Raw genomic sequence first — 14,198 nt, forward strand, 5'->3', positions numbered from 1 at the left:
ATCACCAAGCAGCGAGTAAGCTTTTGTGTTTCACAAGACTCCTCATCAGAGTGGAGGAGGTGTTATAAAGACATGCATTCTGACTCTGCACATGTTTACTTCATTGCATGTTTACTTCAGTGGGGAGGCACATGTTTACTTCAGTGGGGAGGCAGAGCTGCTATGCTAGCTTCCCGGCAGGTAGGGTGTTGTTGCTTACCAGGAGGGGAAGGTCAAGGCAATGGGGAAGTTAGCATACAGGAAATGCAATTTTTAAAAAAGGCCAGGGCTGGGTCAACCATGAGACAAGGTTTGGCGACTGCCTCAGGTGGCAGGATCTACAGGGCCAGCAGATCCAGACTCCAAGGAATACAATACTCACTTCTTGGGCATCTTGGTGAACAAGAGATTTTGCTGGCTTCCTTCCACCCATAGAAAGGAAATGGTGGGGGCTGCCCTTTCAGGTATCCTGAGTCTGTTCCCACCCAGTGTGATTCAGAGTGGGGCTCTTCTCCCTCTGCAATGGCATTTGATTCACAGTTCAATGGTTTGGTAAGGTTGATTTGATTCCTACTCCCCCTTTTGTGGTTTCAGCCCTTGGGTCAGCCCTGAGCAGAGCTAATCCAACGCTACTGACTGTGCATTTGCACTGTGTTAACCCTGCATCACCTTGTCACTGCCTCTTCCTGATCTTCAGCATTATCCCACCTGCTGAGATACTTGCTTAGCAGCTATGACCCACTCACTGAGCCCCTTCTGCTTCATTGTGTTAAATGGTGCTTATGTCCAACTCTCCCTATTTTTTTTAAAGGAACTTCTACTTTGAAAGATGCCTCATTAAAATTTGATTAGTGCTAATTGCTAGCATTTTGCAGCCTAACTGAGACAGTCAATGCTATTTCCTGCTTCCAACCACAGACTGTGTATTGTAGAGCATCTACTTGGCACTCTACCTGGTGGACTTTAAGGTATTTTCTTTCTTCCTTTCTCTCTTCCGAGAGCAGATGCTCTTCTAGCAGATTCTCTGGAAGTTATTCTCAGAGCGACCAACCACACAATGTGTTAAAGATTTTAGAGAATAGTCGCTTCTGCTTCTCTTGATTTGCCAAGAAATTCTACTGAGCATAGTGCTAATTCATCTCCAAACAAGGAATACAGTTATTTATTATTTTTCTAAAGGGACAAGCCAAAAGCAACCGAAAATACCTAATGAGAAATAATTTTGGAGATATGACTAAGTAGAAAGTAGTGATTTTACATGGAAGACACAAAGGAAGTTCATAATGAATTCTGAGCACCCTATAATAACTTAATTAATTTATTGTGTGGTATGGATAATTTTGATATACAGAGAAAGAATGCTGAGTTTGAACTTTATTGAACAGGAATAGAATTTCTCCTCCATTCCTAGCTACAGCTTATGGGTACCAAGAAGAAAGGTTAACCAAAAACTCGGGTTCAGACTAGGGGCTTATCCATAGTTACCTTTTGCCCTGCTCTTTCCAGGCAAATGGCGATATGCAGCAAACCTGAATTGCTGTTTGCTCTGATTCAGCTTCTGTGTGTCTTTGCACATAAAGCTCCAGAACAACAACAACAAAAAGGTACTCAGACACAGAGCTTAAAAATGTGGACTGTTCCTAGAAAGTGCAGATGCACTTAGGCATAACCTATTGATACTCAGTTTTTGTTAAAGCACTGGAAGCATATACTATGGGTATTCAGTTATTGCCGTATTTCTGTTGGAGTCAGGCCACACTTAGAAACGTCAGTTGATTCATAAAACTGGTGATGTTTTTAACTTTAAGATGTGGGAGAACCAGCCTTGTGTAACCAACATGCTGTAGTCTAATTAATGCATGAAAGAGTTAACACCATAGAGTAAGCTGTCCTGCAAGGCTTAGCTATGCACTACCCCTTACCTTGGAAGGAAAAGCGTAATGGAGTCTATTTTTCTCCTCCAGTCTGCCTGAGCAGCTCAATGTGTGAGAAAGTCTGATCTCTGAAACCAGGGCTCTAACAAGCTTCTCTTGAGTTCCTATACCCATCATTTAGGAACTTTCGCCACTGTAACTAAGTTAAGTTTTACTGCCTATGCAACTTCTTCTGAATGCTATATGGAAAAGCACATGAATCTGATATTTGGTGGGTTTGTAGGTGCCGTATTTTTCCTTCTATAACACGCAGATTTTTTCTCCTAAAAAGGAAGGGGAAATGTCTGTGCGTGTTATTGAGCGAATGTGTGGTCCCTGGAGCCAAATGGCGCGAGGGGAGGCAAAAAAAATCAGGCAAAAATCAAATCGCGCGTCTCGGAGAAGGGAAACCTGAAAAGAGGAAGCGGCTGCTTTCCTGCATTCTGCCTCAGGGTCTTACTGCCCACCCACCTCTGTTTCCTTGCTGTGTTTGCTCAAACGGAACAAAGAGCAGGGAAAGCCCCTCCCCTCCAGGCAAGCAGAGGGGAAAGCAGAGTGTCGTCTCTGTGCTCCGGTGCTGCTGAAAACATGCAGGAGGGAGAGAGAGAGAGAGAGCGCGCGAGCTGGCTGGCTTGGGTGGGTAGGTGAGGGAAAACTTTTGCCTTCCTTTCCTCCCTCCCGTTATACCCCTCTCCTGCATTCTTAGCCAGCTGCTTCTCTGCACACCCCTCTCGTGCTCCTTGTCCGTTCTGTATTTTTCCTTCCCTCCCCACTTAAAATGTGGTTACAAAGCATGGATCCACAGGGATTCTCAGGATTTTTGCATTGGGTCAGCCCAAATTCACCATCAGAGCACATAGCATGTCCATGGCTACAGCCTGCCCCCCCAAAATCACGCACCCACTGTTGCCTGGGGCTGCAATGGTGCAAAAACGTGGTTACAAAGCATGGATCCACAGGGATTCTCAGGATTTTTGCATTGGGTCACTCCAAATTCACCATCAGATCACATGTCTGTGGCCACAGCATGAAGCACAAAAATGATACATCCACTGTTTCATTCAGAATGTTTTTTCCCTTGTTTTCCTCCTCTAAAAACGATGTGCGTGTTATGGTCAGGTGCGTGTTATAGAGCGAAAAATACGGTAAGCCTTTCTTACCAAACATGTGGTCTTTTCCTATGCCAGATGAAGAGGGTAACTTTGGAAGGAGCTTGGAAGGGCATATTTTAAAAGTTTAAAAGACTATATTTCCATGCTTTGATTTGTTGCGTATTTTGTGATTTGAAATCTCTGATGGGGTTCTTTCACCAATGAGTACTTGCCCCAAACCTGGATCCTGGCATCCAGGGAATTCTCCATTTATATCTACTTTTTCCTTGCACTGACATAAGATTCTCAAATGCACTGCTAACACTCCAAGTCCATTGTGCACTTTTACATAACAAAAACCTGTGATCAGATAAATTGGGAATACATATTCCACAAAGTTCACCATGCCCCCGATTTCTTTACTCCCTCTTTATCTGCTGGTGGCAGCATGTTAGTGCTTGCTTGGATCCTTCTGTGATAAACATACACACCTTGCTCAGCAAACATTTACCCTAGGAAGGTTATTTCCTTTGGCAACATGAGATCAGGGCTTTTATGTGGTGGCTCCCTGTTTGTGGAATGCTTTCCCCATGGGAGGGTTATTGGTTTTTGTTTTGTTACATTTCATTACGTATTTTGTATTCTCATTTTGTATTTTTTTGTTGTGAACCACCCTGGGATCTTTGCATGAAGGGCAGTATACAAATTTAATAAATTAATAATGTCTGTTTTGAGTTCCTGAATTTGAGAAGTTTGGTTGGTTAGCCAGTACAGTGAGCAGCATATTTGTAAAGCCTCAAGCATTTATCTCATCATGGTGACACAGGCAACTGAGCACTTTTTTTATATAGCAACACTGAGAAGGCCTGCATGCTTAATTTTGGAAGCAGCATGTGGCACATATTCTCTTTCAAGGTACCCCCAGCAATTAGAGTGGACTTTAGCAGGAGGAACCCTATGCACTGATTGCAAATTCAATGCTCACCACCGACTCTTTCAAGTCATTTTCCTTCCTGTGGGGCTATAATTGCACTAGAACTAAAAAGCCAAAGCAGGCAGATGATGGCCAATAAACGACTGTGGAGTTCTCCTGATGGACAAATTGACTTGCCAACAAAGAGACCCATAGAACAAATGCTTGGGCATCAGGTTTCCCTTTGTAGAGCAGTGCTGAAATATGCCCTGAGGTTCAGCATCTGGATCCTTTATTTCTTATTGCTGCTTATTAGGTAGATTAATTTCAATGCATTCATGTGTGCCTAGATTAGCCTCACTCTGTGTGCCCCCTGCACTCATCTCTCACCATCTCCCAAATCTCACATGAATTAAACACTGTTCTTCACAGAATGAAAAGAGAGCTTCCAGTGCAAGAAAAGATCACTCTGTTCCTGATGTAGCAGCTCACTTTTTGCTTCTCAGCTAGTTGAATGGAAGATGTGCTTGAATGGGGAAGGGCAGGCTGTTAATGTGGATGGAAGGAAGGGACAGAGATGAAGAAGAAGAAGAAGAAGAAGAAGAAGAAGAAGAGGAGGAGGAGGAGGAGGAGTTTGGATTTGATATCCCACCTTTCACTCCCTTTAAGGAGTCTCAAAGCGGCTAACATTCTCCTTTCCCTTCCTCCCCCACAACAAACACTCTGTGAGGTGAGTGAGGCTGAGAGACTTCAGAGAAGTGTGACTAGCCCAAGCTCACCCAGCAGCTGCATGTGGAGGAGCGGAGACGCGAACCCAGTTCACCAGATTATGAGTCCACCGTTCTTAACCACTGCACCACACTGGCTCTCTGATGAGGGATGGATGGACAGTTGTGAATTTATTTCATAAAATGTATACATCACTTGATTGTAAAAAAAAAACAAAAAAACACCTCAAGTGATTTACAAAAATAATGAATCAATAAAATTATTGGTAAGCACAGTTAAAAACAACTATTTAAAACATTTAAAAAATGATAAACTTAAAACAGTTTTAAAAAAACACACACTCCAACATTCTACACATCTGTACTTGAATGTGCTTTGAGTATGTGCACAAAGAAAGAGAGAATGACGGTGAAGGAAGGGGATTCTGGCCGTCCGACCCATATCCACTGCCAATATGTAGTCCCAGATCACTTTCCCTTGAAGGCATATGTTGTGGGAATTAAGTCTGTTTAGTCTGGATAAGAGGAGACTGAGAGGAGATATGATAGCCATCTTCAAAGATCTCAAGGGCTGTCACATGGAAGATGGTGCAAGCGTGTTTACTTACTCCTGCTCCAGAGGGTAGGACATGAAACAATGGATTCCAATTACAAAAAAGGAGATTTCAAGTAAACATCCAGAGGAACTTTCTGACAGTAAGAGCTCTGTATTGGAGGTTTTTAAGCAGAGGTTGCTTGGCCATCTGTCATGGATGCTTTAGTGGAGATTCCTGCATTGCAGGGGTGTACCAAGGAGTTGGCTAGGTTGGGGGTGCAGGCTTGTGGGGAGGGGCACACAAAAATCACGCCTCTCTACCCTGAGAGATGGACCAATAAAGGAAGAAGAAGGGGGAGGTATAGCAGAGCAGACCCAACCCTGATGGCCCCAAAGGTAATTGCTGGTGGAGCATGAAAGGCAATGCAAAGCAAAATTTTTGAGTTTCTGGTCCATGCTTTAGAGGTGTTGATATATCTCCTTGCCAAGGGTGCAAGGGACAGTGGAGGGAGACTGATACATTTCATTCCCAAGAGTGAAAGGGATCCTAGGTATGCCTCTGACTAGATGACACTCAGGATTCCTCCCTTCTACTACAATTCTATGAGTCTTTGAAAATGTTACATATCCCTGGTACCATCTCTTATTTAAAAAGTGGGTTGCATCATAAATGAAAGTTTCTCTCATTATTCCAGGGCACTGTCCTAGAGAAATTTATGTTTACCTCTCTGTTAGAAGGGTGGTTTATGAATCTGGATGGTAATGAGAACCTTGAGGCATTTATTACAGGTTGAAGGGATTCCTTAGATCAGTTGCTCAGCACTATTGAGTTCAACAAAATCTAGGGATTTACAAATCTGTCAATTCCAGTCCTATCAATGTGTCCCACCTTTTCATTCCAAGAACAATCACAGATATGAACAAAAAGAATACATAATGTTTGTCCGTGGAGGTGAATATTTCCAGAGGGTGGTCAGGTCTGTTTTCTTGGACAACAATAATTTCTGTGAAGCAGCATTCAGAGAGAGAAAATAATTGGCTCCCATGGATTATTGTCCCACTTTTGCTGGCTTATTTCTAGTTCTCAGACATATGCTTCAAACCACAGTTATATCTCTGATCTATGAATGCACACACAGGAGCACTTTTCAGCACTTTCTGGTTTTTGTTTTTTAAAAAACACCTGACAAACTATGATTAGTTTGGCACTTAAAAATATAGCACATGGGATAAAGCGTTTTCCTCCCAATGCAAATAGCATCATCAGGAAGTGATTTCTATTAATGTCACAGCAGTTAAAGTGTCTCTTCATGGTTACAATACTGACCGGGGCCCTACACTTGCTATTGTACCAGGAGCATGTATTTTTTTTTCAATTTTTCATCAAGGCAGGATCCTGGATAGCAAAGTGTACTCTCTGACTTGGCTAGGTCTGCAATCTGTGGTGCAGTTTTTCTGGAACCTTATGTTCTGAATTACCTCCTTGTATTGTGAATAAAGCAGGTAAAAGATTGGGTACTTTGATGCTTCCTGATTTGGCTATCTTGAACCCGAACCAAATATGCATAAAAAGTTCAAAGCAAAAAACAAAACTAAAAACACTGTATTAGAGAATCTGAGCAGCCCTATTTGTTTCAGCCTGACTTGCAGCTCTTTCCTCCTTGAGATAAAAACATGTCAGTGGGTTGAAATATCAATTTCCAAGTTTTAATTCACTTTGCTTTTTATTATGCCTTAAAGAAGATAAAGTGGAACCATTTATCCTGTTAATTGTGGCACTATGTTAAAAAAATTGATAGCAAAATTGTCACTTTAGTTGAATATTTATCCCTTTTAATTAATTGGATGAGTTTACAACTCAAAATATTTCTAGCTGCTGCAAGAAACTTTTCAGGACTACCTTGCATTAAAATAAAACCTGCATGCATTCAGCCTAGGGATAAGAGGGTTTCCTGAGTTCTGTACCTCGGTTATTTCTCTGGTGTGCTGTGATGCTCCTCCCCCAAGTTCTTCCAAATTGTGGTTTAAGAAGCATTACTTCTAACATTAATTATGGAATTGGAGCATGCAGGAATGGCTGGTGGGGAGCAGTGGATTTCATGCAACCTGGCATCACAGCAAGGTAGCACCAAGTTTGAGGAGGTTCAGGTGAACTGGATTGGCGGCACAGGTGCACCTGAACCTCTCTGACCTCACTGCTTCCCTGCCCTGATGTCACATTGACATTGCTGCCAGGACACTGCTGCCAGGAGGCTAGGTCTGCATGCCACCCCTCCTTGCAAGTCATTCCTGAACCATGCCTACTTTGCTGTGATTTTCTTCACTTTTGCATCTCTTCTCCTCCTCCACTCCATATTCCCTATGCATTCCCATATATTGAAAAAGCACTGCACATAAAATAAAATAAACCATGCTCTAATAGTCATACATACAATTGCATCAAGATTCCTTTGTTTTCATTGTTTTGTTTTAAATCGAATATTTTTGTACAATTTATTAAAACACCACACAAAGGAAGGCACTGTATTTCAGTGTCAAAATTCTGTCTTTCCTGTGCAAAAGAGGCTTCCGTTTCATCAGACTCATTCTCATGGCACCTGAGAAATTATTTAGAATTTTGGTTGTTGCAGAGTTCTGAGCTTCCTTCACAGCTTCAAGGGCAGGTGGCCAAGGGAGGTGCTGGTGCTGGTGTGTGTGTTTCATTCCAAACAAACATTTGTCCAGCACTCTGTGGCCTTGCTAGCAGCCCACACATCTCACCTGTCAAAGCCCCATAGGAGAAGTTGTCACATGCTTGGGCTTTAATTGAAGTGCATGTGCCTGGGAAAGCTGTAGGGTGCAAGCCACTGGTGAGATGATTTGTAGAATGAAAGAAAGCACCCCATGGCCACTTCAAACATAAGGTAAGGGCAACAAAAATTCCTCATCCAACCCATGAGGGTTTTAGCTACGGTACATTTTCTCTCCTCTTTGATAATTTTTAATCCAATTTCTTCTCTTATTAATTGGAGAATTATTTAAGGAGGATAATTTTTTGCCACAGCATTAATCTGATGCCATCGTCCATACATTATGGATGCTCATGGAACTTCATTGATCCTTATTCTGAACTGAACTGACCTGTTCGTCTCCTCGTGACCTACTGTACAAATAGGAACATAGCCATACTTTCAATTTCTCACTTTGCCAAACTTTGTCATGCAGTCTTCCAAAACTAGGTCAGCTTATGGTTGGGCTTTTCCTGTCTTGTTTTACAGGTTACAGCTGCTCCAGTGACCAGAACACTTGACTGCCAATGGGACTGCCACAGAAACAATGTGCCCTCCTTCCCAGAGATCTTGCATGGGGGCAGGGGGAAGATGGTTTTTCCATACATAGCACATGATCACACTCCAGCATTCCCAAGGACGTTTGCAACCCATTTTGAGCATGGTCATTAAGAGCATCACTGAGTTTTCTAGCTGGCTGGAATGCTATTACATGAAAACAATATGAGGGTTTTTTTGTTTTGTTTTTTAAAGGCACTTTCCCAATCATCTCTCTCAAATATGCATTCTCTCTCAAATATTCATGCAGCGTTGTTGTTGTTTTTAAATGGGCACATTAATAAGGACATGGAATGGAATAGCCTTAGTTATGAACACTGCAAAAGTGTTGTGTTTTAATGTGTGCTTTTAAAAAAATCTACTGCTGTTTATTTTAAGGCTTTTGCTGTTGTTTAACTGTTTCAATAATCCACAGTTATTGAAAATAATAATTTTGCATTGTACTGCAACTGATAAATTGTAACCAACCTTCAGTGAGTTGGGAATTCCCTTGCATGCAAAAACAGGCTCCAGCGGATTGAGTGGATGAGAACAACAGTAAGTCCAATGGTCAAAAGGGCTCTTTCTGCACCTGCTGTAGAGGGAAATGAGGAGCAGATGGGGCTCGTCCACCAGGGAAGGTAGTCCATCTGGGAGAAGGAAAACTTTGATCCTAAACCTCTGCTGCCTTGCGGCTATTGTGAGAAATGCTTTGGGAGCAAACCCCGAGGAAAAGAGCCATACCCACTGCCTAGCAGGACATCTTCAGGAGAAGAAAAGGCTAAGGAGAAGTGACCTCCCCAGGGTGCAAGCCAGGGCAGTGTGTATGGAGGTCCTGGACTGCCCAGACAACAAGACGCCCTTCTCCCGTCCTTGCTGATGTGGTCCAAAGGAGAGCAGAGCAATACATTTGACACCAGCTTGGCTGCAGGAGTTGCCAGAAGGAGGCATATAAGGCAGCATCCAAACATCTTAGGACTCCACTCCAGATTTGTATAGGGTCTACGCCTTAGCAGTCTGTGATGAGAAAAGAAATCTTAGCTTTACAGATGGTTGACAAAAAGAAGCCTTGTGGCACACCCAAAAATATGCTTTTTTAAAAAAAGAAAAAACCACTGATACTTTGGAGACTACTGCTGTCTCTTCTGTGTATCTGCCTTCTCTCCCCCTGCCCCCAACTTCTTTGTCAACAGATTTTACAAAATGCACCAGGTATCTTCAGTGCTTTCCCTAACAAAGAAACTAAGCCTGGGGAAGAAGAACAAAACCTCATGAAACTTCCAAGTCATCAAGGAAATAGCAAGTACAAAACAGTATAAGACAGTAATGGTGTCCCAAATCATCAAAAAGCCATCACCTGAGAATGAATGCCACAGATGGGATGCTTCATTATTGTCCCATTCCACAGTAAATTTTCCCTGCAGTGTGTGATACTGGTTATTGAACTAGATGGGTCATTTCTTTTCCTGATTAACAAAGGCTATTATTAAGAGTAAGACACATATAATGTTGAAAGGATGGATGAGTTCCAAATCAGAGAGGAGAGAGATGGTTTAACAAATCTCTCTCACACACTCTCAGATCTGCTTCAAAAACATCAAGTCTTCCTGACATGAAATCCGCTTCTGGCACACACAGCATTACTTTTTCAAGCATTTATACACAACACAAACTACATCATAGCAAATAGTTGAGGTTTACAAAATGAAACTGTCCCACCCAAGAAGGGTCTTCATGGGTCTTTTTAATTGGTTAAAATGTGTAGAATTCTTCCACTGACAGAAATAGTATTACAAATAACTTTTATTGTTATCCAAAGTAAGTGAATCAGATTCGAGAGAAAGTTATTAAAACTTAAAATGGTAAAGTTTTCCTAAATCATTTAGAAGAAAAAGAAAAATAACATGGGCAGTCACTGTTTGGAGCAAAAAGAAAGCGGGGCAGGGAAGGAAAGGAAAGTAGTTTGTAACTTTCTTGTTGGTAGCACATGTATAAGACTACCCTTGTTGACAATGACCAACATCTATTTAATTATGAAAACATCAGATTGACTTTCTAGAATATTCAAAAATGAATAGAGGAATATATTCCCAGGTGAGTTGTAAAAGGGCAATATGGGACAATACAGTGAAGAAGAGTTTGGATTTGATATCCCGCTTTATCACTACCCGAAGGAGTCTCAAAGCGGCTAACAATCTCCTTTCCCTTCCTCCCCCACAACAAACACTCTGTGAGGTGAGTAGAGCTGAGAGACTTCAGAGAAGTGTGACCGGCCTCAGGTCACCCAGCAGCTGCATGTGGAGGAGTGGAGAAGCGAACCCGGTTCACCAGATTACAAGTCTATCGCTCTTAACCACTGCACCACAATGTATTCAATCTGGCTTGATCCACGTACGCAAAGATAGCCTTTTGTTGGCCTATTAAATAATTTACCAAACAGCTATTCTGCAGGCATTGTTTGAAATCTAAGCTGAATAAACAAAACAACATAGTCTCCTGAAAAAGCAAAAGGCTTCTGAATGGAAATAAACCTATGACAAAGCAGTAAGAGGTTCCTGTTAGGAGGCAAACTTTGCAAAGTGATGACTCAAATGCAGGTGAGAGAGAAACACAGTCACATGAGCAGCTTGGCATTTTAAAGCAGGACTGCACAGGGGTGTTGCGCCACTGTCGCCTGGGGAGGGTGGGCACGCACACTGGGGTGGGTGCACCAGGGGTGGGCAGGGGGCGGTGCAGTCACCCCCTGGCGCCTGCTACTTCAGTGCTGCGGCTGGCTCTGGAGTGGAAGTGTTGGAGAGGTGGCAGCTCCACCTCCACGTCAAGCTGTGGCCAGTCACAGCGTCGGAGGGGGCACCGCCACCGCCTCTTCAATTTCATTAGTGAGTAAATGGAGAACATATAGGGGGGAAATACCTATATATTTTGCAAGCTAGCTTCTTAGATCAGATAGGCCAGTTGAGTTTTCCTTCAGATTTATATTTAGATGAACACTCTCCAACTTCACTTGGGAAGTTTAGCATTTCAGTTAGACCTTCCAATAAGCAGCCAAACAGTAATTTGATTAGAGCCTGTAGCTAAGTGCACAGGTTGCACTTAATAATGGGGCAGAAAAATAAAGGGAGAATAATCCTAAATACGGAATCAAAAGAGTGAGTCCAAAGCTAAGAAGTTGCTGCTTTGGGATAAAGATTGGGAAGCTCAGGAACAAGGCTGGAATTAAGGCATGAACAAGTGGCTGCATCCAGAGACAGAGCAGCAAGGCACGAATGAGAAACAGAAATAGAATACAGTGGTACCTCAGGTTAAGTACTTAATTCGTTCTGGAGGTCCGTACTTAATCTGAAACTGTTTTTAACCTGAAGCACCACTTTAGCTAATGGGGCCTCCTGCTGCTGCCGTGCTGCTGGAGCACGATTTCTGTTCTTATCCTGAAGCAAAGTTCTTAACCCGAGGTAGTATTTCTGGGTTAGCAGAGTCTGTAACCTGAAGCGTATGTAACCTGAAGCGTATGTAACCAGAGGTACCACTGTAAAGGAGATGAACCTGGACAGCAGCATAGAAGTGAAGCCAGGGGAGATTCATGTTATCTCACAGTAGCTGTTTAAGCTAAGCTAAGGGTGTAATTTGAAACCTGTCTGTTGTTCTCAGTGTGCCATATGGCGAGGCTTCCGAATATTAGTCCATGTTCCAAATTTCAAAACTGCATACTAGAAAATCATTAGATACTGGGCCAATAGAGCTGCCAGATCCAGATCCTGATAGACAGTTTGTAGCTGCAGAAGAGGGAAACAAGACACAAAATAGTGGCAGTGCCTTGCATACGGCTGGGTGCATTGACGAAAAACTCATGCTCTGATCATGGGTAGGCAAACTAAGTCCCAGGGGCCGGATGTGGCCCAATCGCCATCTAAATCTGGCCCACGGATGGTCCAGGAATCAGTGTGTTTTTACAGTTTTTACATGAGTAGAATGTGTCCTTTTATTTAAAATGCATCTCTGGATTATTTGTGGGGCATAGGAATTCGTTCATTTCCCACCCCCCTCAAATATAGTCTGGCCCCCCACAAGGTCTGAGGGACAGTGGACTGGCCCCCTGCTGAAAAAGTTTGCTGACCCCTGTTTCATGATACAGCAAGTGGGATCACAGGGTTGCTAAGTTTGCTCACTGGGGTGAAAGTTACTTCTCCTGCCCAAATTCCCAGCCAGAACTCTTGACAATTACAGTGGTACCTCGGGTTACAGACGCTTCAGGTTACAGACTCCGCCAACCCAGAAATAGTACCTTGGGTTAAGAACTTTGCTTCAGGATAAGAACAGAAATTGAGCGGTGGCAGCAGGAGGCCCCATTAGCTAAAGTGGTGCTTCAGGTTAAGAACAGTTTCAGGTTAAGAACGGACCTCTGGAATGAATTAAGTTCTTAACCCGAGGTACCACTGTAAATTTCATCTTAGCTCTTACTTCAGAACTAAGCTGTCTTTAAAGGAAAGAGAAGCAGCAGCAACAACCCTATACATCTGGGGGCGGGGGACTGCTGTCAATGTTCAGGTTACATTGCCCTCTGGGCGATCTTTCAGGGCACATAAGCTGTTGGTGAGGGAGACCAGAGAAAAAAGTGGAGAAAGCATGCAAAAATGATTGTGAATTTTACCTTCCTATAGTAGGCTGGCTTCTTCACACACCCTTTCACACATGTAGCACTTGAACAGCCATGTCTTCCCCAAAAGAATCTTGGGAACTGTAGTTTGATAAGGGAGCTGAGGGGTGGTAGGAGTCTGCTTAGATAGTCTGTAGCACCCTTAACAAGCTACAGTTCCCCGGATTCTTTGGGAGAAGCCTCAATCGTTAAAGTGGTATAAGAGGGGTTTAAATATATGGTATGGATGTGACCATCCCAATACGTCGGGCTGGTAAACAAAAACTTACCCAAATTCACCTCTCACCAGCCAATTGGCTAGTGAGGTTCTGGGACAAAGTATGATGACCTCCTTGGCTCTAGTGCTCATTAAGTAGTGGCTGAAGATCCTGTTATGGTCCTGTACACCTTTAAGGTGTGTGAGCAATGAAGAGCAAAACCGAATGTCATTAATGATCCAGGGTTTGGAGGGTTCAACCTCACAGTCTTTACAAGTGGGAAAATATTGTATGCAGCTTTCAGCTGGGAGAAATTGGCAGAACTGCTTCCTATGTTGCACATCAGACATGAAGTAGAATAAGTGGCCCATAGTTAAACTCAATTACTGTATCCCGTATCTTTATGCAAGGAGTGTAGGCACAATCAATAATTCATATGTTCTCTATGATTCCAGTAAGAAAAGCCAATTATATATCAGTCTCTTTTAACGAAAATACGCACACAATGCATATGGGCATTTGAGGCATGAATGTCTATTGAAATTAATGTTCTGAGCAAAGCTTCAGTTTCAAAGAATGACAGAAGATAAGCCCAGTAAAAAAAAAAAAAGAAATAAAAATAAAATGGCTTGCCTGGGAAACTGGAATTGCACAAGTGCAATAAGTGTCCACATCGGCACTCTGATACCATTTCCAAAACATCTGATAAAAATCAGCCATCAGCTTGAAAAGGAAAAGTGTTTCTGCTTCATTACAGTCTTATCTTTCAAGGTCGTCAGTTTTGTTTGAGCACGTTTTGCTTACAATGAGAAAGAAGAGGCCTTTCCCTCATGTTGTTCCTTCAACACAGCCCTTAATGCATTGTGGTGTGTGCATCATGTCC

This window comes from Podarcis erhardii (genome assembly GCF_964252035.2).
Source record: "Podarcis erhardii genome assembly, chromosome: Z".
Lineage (NCBI taxonomy): Eukaryota > Metazoa > Chordata > Lepidosauria > Squamata > Lacertidae > Podarcis > Podarcis erhardii.